Genomic DNA, 5307 nt, shown 5'->3' with positions numbered 1-5307 from the left:
CAACAGTGGAACTGCACTCCGCAGGGGACATGCGCGCGAGCATGCCGACCTGGGGACCCCGCGTCGAGCAAAATTCCGCCGCTCCCGGAGCGCCCCCGGATGTAGCGCCGCCAGCGCACAGGAGGGGCAGGAACGAGTGCGCCTGGGACCAGCGGTGCCCTGGTTTAAACAAGAAGGCAAAAGGGAAGGGCAGCCGGTAAGACGGGCTCTGGAGCTTTGGGCCGACAAGTGTGAACAGGACTCTCTCGTCCTTAAGGCTTGGGCGACGCTCCGGAGGCGAGCGGGCTTTTGGCGAGAGGCACTGCCCCTTCGCAGCTTGGGTTGTGAACATATTGCATCCTGGAAAGGTGATCAAAAAATTCTAGAGGGCCCCGCCCACGTGGCTCAGTGGTTGAGCACTGACCTGGGAACCAAGAGGTTGCGTTAGATTCCGGGTCAGGGCACATGCCCAGGTTGCAGGCTCTATCTGCAATGTGGGACGTGCAAGAGGCAGCTGATCAATGATTCTCCCTCATCATTGATGTTTCTATCTCTCTCTCTCTCCCTTCCTCTCTGAAATCAATAAAAATATTTTTTTAAAAAATTCTAAATGTCACAGGATTTTTGGTGGCTTTCAGAGATGTAGCAATGAAAGGGGGGCAGCAATAGAATTTGGGAACCGGCAATATTGTAAGAAATATTAATCATGTTCTGTTAACCATGATTGTTTTATTCTGATTAAAGAAGGCACATTCTACCCTGGCTGGAGCCACCTGGAGATGCAGCCCTTTCTCCCCATTTGGAGCTGCCTATTATCATGGAAAGATTCACAAAGATTTGTTAGGGAAACCAGAATCGCCAGTCCTTTGAAGATCCCCAGCCCTTTTGCACACCTGCAGGCTTTGCAGACCTCCAGCCTGCTAACCTGTTAACTGCCCGTCTGGCACTCCCTTTGGCTATTTCCCCATGTAACCCCAACCCTTGCATATCGCTAAGCCCTTTGAAGACCCCTAGTCCTTTTGCATATCTGTAAACTGCCCTTTTGCCTTTGTGCTTTTGCTATGTAAGCAACTGGCTTATGGTGGGGTGCAGAGCAGATTTCTGTGGCTGACCTGCTGTTCTCTCATACTGCGGGCAGTACTGGAATAAATGCTCATCTATGATTCAGCCCTGTCTCTGCTTCATTGGCTCGAGTAGTGACAGGCAGCACGGACCCATTGTTTGTTGCTGTAACTGCAACCCCAGTTACAGCAACACTTGCTCAGGGGAGACAAAACAGGGGGGAGTGAAAACTGCCCTCCTCAATGAAACAGGAATCTTAGGGGAATATAGGCAGGCTTAGGGAATATTTAGAATTGGGGTCCATGGAAAAACACAGGGCTACAGATTGGGAGAAGGTACATCTCCATAACACAAGGTAGCCAGGTGCAGTCACATTTCCATAACACAAGGAAGCCAGGTGCAGGAGCAGCAACAGTTGCATTTACATAAGACAAGGGAGCTGGAAGTAGCCCAAAATGTCTATATCTATATATATAAAAGGCTAATATGCAAATAGACTGGAACAACAAGTTGCTATGATGTGCACTGACCACAAGGGAGCACATGCAGAACATGATGGGCATCGGGTGTGATGGGATGGTGGAGCAGGAGAGCAGGGGCGCCAGACCAAAGTGGAGCGCTGGCCACTGTCATTGGGGCGAGCCTCTGGTGGTTACTAAAAATTCTTTGCTCCTGCGCGCTGCAGTCCCGCCCGGTGCTCGCACCTGTTGCTGGTGCCAGCCCCGCTCGCACCCGCTGCCAGTGCCAGAGCCACCGCTCACACCTGTTGCCGGTGCCCAGCGCCAGCCCTGATTTCTCAGTGCCATCAGCTGATGTGAGCAGCAGCTGCTGGCCCCAATCGCCCCGCAGGGTTTCTCCACCTCCCCCTGCTCCTGAGGGGCAATCGGGGCCAGCAGCTGCCTCTTGCACCCACTACCAGTGACAACCCTGCTTGCACTCAAAGCTGGCACTGGAGCCGCCGTTTGCTCCCACTGCTGGTGCCTGGTGCCAGTCCTGATCGCTTGGTGCCATCAGCAGGTGCAAGCAGCTGCTGCTGGCCCTGATCACACCTGAGGGGCAATTGAGGCCGTCATTGGGTGTGAGCGGGGCCAGAGCTGTCAGCACTTGAGAGCGACGGCAGCAGGAGCAGGGCTGCCAGCAAACAGGGGACCAGGGTCCGCGGCAGGAGGGGCCGTGCGCGGGTACAGAGGGTGGGCTAAAACCTGCCCCTGTGCCCACCGCAGCCTCACGGCCCACAGTTCCTTTCAAGGTGCACGAATTCGTGCATTAGTCTTCTAGTTTACAAAATAAAGAAGAAGAAAGCCAGAAAGAAAAGAACAATGAGGGAGGAGGGCATCCCACATCCCACGTGGTGTTTGACCTTTGAGTTCAGGAGTCACTATAGTAACCAGTCTAAGGGAATAATGACCAATCAGAGGGGATATCAAAGCACCAAGATCTGCAGCCTTGTAAGGAGTAGGGAAAAAGAACACAGTGGGATCCTTTTCCCCCTCCCCACGTGGGAGTCTGAACTTGTTCTTCAATAAATCTTCACCTTTGCTATACCACTCTCTGTTTGTGGATTCATTCTTCGACTCTGGTGGACAAAGAATCCGGGTTCCAGTCCAAAAATTCCGTTTCATCAACGTGATGAATAACGGTCTTTGAGAGCGCCCAGCCCTGAGGAGAAAGCGAGTGCTGGTTCTAAGGAACAATGGGGCGCCGGAATCGCAAGTTATTTCTTGTTTGAGTATTACCACACCGCAGAATGTCTTCAATTTTTTAAAAAATGTTCTCAAAGCATTTTATTTTTAGTCACTTGTAATTTGGAGGGGAGAGGGGAGTTTATCACTTACCACTTCTGAAAAGTTTGCTCTGAAATTAAACAATGATGGGTTGCCTAAAAGTGTAAGAAGCACGTAGGAATAAGTTCATAGCAGCTTTGAGCAAAGAGTTCCCAAAAAGTTAATTACTGACTAGTACTTTGTCACAGGATAAAGTTATGGATCAATGGAATAGAATTGAGTGCCCAAGAATAAACCCTCTCATTTAGGGCAAATGATTTTCAAGGAGCTTCCTAAGACAATGGCATGGGGGAAATGCCGGAGGCTAATTCCAGCAGGTCATAAATGCAAGAAATTTCATCAAAAGGTTGATGGAATCTTGAGGCTTCATCAGGCTGAATGATTACCTACTGGAATGGCTGGAGGCATTTCCCCAAACCTGAAAAGGATGCAATAAATGATTACCTGCTACCAGACTGCTGAGGACATTTTAATCTACATATTATTGCCTCCTGCTGGCCAAACACCTGAACAGCCAAAGGCAGTTCCCCCAAACTCTGACAATGACCTTTGATATGTATATCTACTTTGCTTTAGGACAATTTGTGTTAATAAAGAGCGAGGGGTCTGGAGATTCAAGAGAACTTGGTTCCTACAGCTAACTCTGGCTCCCCCATGGATTACACATTTATATTATATTTCTAGTCTCTTTATTAATTTACACTGCAGCGCCTTCTCCAGATTCCTGAACTCTTCTAGATGCTGAGAAAGACCCCCGGCATTAGGGAAAGGGTAAACTTTTCAACATTTGGTTCTAAGATAACTGAATAGCCACATGAAAGGAATAAAGTAGGACCCCTATCTACATCATATGTAAAAATGAACTCAAAATGGATCAAAGACCAAAATATGAGCGATCTATCTATATAAAACCCTAATATGCAAATCGATGGAATGACCCATCGCTATGATGTGCACTGACCACCAGGGGGCAGACGCTCAACGCAGGAGCTGCCCCTAGCCCACAGGCCCCGACCAGCGGCAGCAGTGGAGGATGGGGCTGGTGAGTGGTCAGTGCCAGGGTGGGGCCGGCGAGCAGGCAGCACCAGGCCAGCCAAGATGGGTGCAAGCAGGGGGGTGGGGGGGGCATCACTCCGCCGGTCACCCCACAGATCAGCCCTAATCGCCAGCAAGGCCTAGGGACCCTACCCGTGCACGAATTTTATGGATCGGGCCTCTAATAAATCTATAAAACCCTTAGAAGAAAACAGGAGTAAATTATCATGATCTTCAGTTAGGCAATGGATTCTTAGATACGACACTAAAAGCACAGATAACAAAACAAAAAACTGAATTTCACCAAATTAAAAACTTTGGTACTTCAAAAGACACTATCAAGAAAGTGAAAAGACAATGTACAGAATGGGAGAAAATATTTTTAAATCATACATCTGGTAAGGAACAGGTATTCAGAACATGCAAACACACACAATTACAACTCATTTCTGGCAGCTCCCTTGTCCCTATAGACCAGCATCCCACAAACACTCCCTCCCAGTGAATCGGACTCATTAGCAGGGCATGGACACCTCCCACAGCTGAGCGCCGCCTGCTCCAGCCTTCCCTCCTGCCATCGCCTGCACCTTCCCTGCACCCAGACCACCCGTGCTCCACCTTCATGTCCCTCCACCTCCCGCCCCACTGGCTAGCCCTGTCCCCATCTGGGTCAGCAGCAGAACCCCAACTCCCACCACCACGCTCCCTTCTACGCCTCCATGGAGCTCCTCAACATCTGTCTGGTGTGCACAGCTCTGCTCACATCCCATCACCCCTATGAGTTCCTGGCCACCAGGCAGCTGGTTTTGTGCACCTCGCAGGGCCTACGCCAAAGCCAAGGTTGTGCCATGTTGGCAGAGGGAGGACAGTCATGGCTCACCAACAACCCTCTCTCCAGCCCATTAAGGAGAAAACAGACACAAAAGGGGCCCATCCTACTATCTAAGTTCCTTCCCTAGTTACCTCTCTTTACCTCTGTCATATTTTTTAAACTAAACTGAATTCCCAAAGCAGATTAAGAAGCATCTGGCAGTGGGCAGTGTCTTTGAAAAGCCAACAAAAGCCAACAACCCCTACTTGCAGAAATCTAGAACCATTCCAGGGAAATGAGAGAAGGATGCCCTGGAAAGATGGTCTGTCCCCTTACCCTTGGGACACCAGTGCACCAGGGGGCTCTCTGCCTAGAATGTCGAGGCCTAGGTGTGGAGCGGGAAGCCCAGAGTCCTTTGCGGGCAGGTGTCAGTCAGCCCACACCCCTTACAAGCGCTGAGTCCTGTTCTCCACACTCTTTTCTAGAAGCCTCCCGTTCTGCTTGGCCAACATCTTGATCTGGCTCCTGCGGTGATGTTTCTCTTCTTCCAGGTCCCTCCTCACATGGGAGAGCATCTAAAACACAGATCAACAATGTCTCAAACACTACACACCCCTGTGATTCCACTGCTGGGAA

The 5307-nt window shown here is 50.2% G+C and overlaps 1 long non-coding RNA gene across 1 annotated transcript; it reads left to right on the top strand.

Moving 5' to 3' along the window:
• Positions 1-80: 80 nt before the first annotated feature.
• LOC106694634 lies at positions 81-1146 on the top strand. The gene is made up of 2 exons (XR_001345670.2): positions 81-196; positions 724-1146. It is a non-coding gene; the product is annotated as an uncharacterized LOC106694634 (long non-coding RNA).
• Positions 1147-5307: the final 4161 nt, after the last annotated feature.

This window comes from Myotis lucifugus, unplaced genomic scaffold (genome assembly GCF_000147115.1).
Source record: "Myotis lucifugus unplaced genomic scaffold, Myoluc2.0 scaffold_549, whole genome shotgun sequence".
In the NCBI taxonomy this organism is placed as follows: Eukaryota; Metazoa; Chordata; class Mammalia; order Chiroptera; family Vespertilionidae; genus Myotis; species Myotis lucifugus.
Note: the sequence above shows the minus strand (reverse complement) of the source record. Positions and strands in the feature narration are given on the sequence as shown.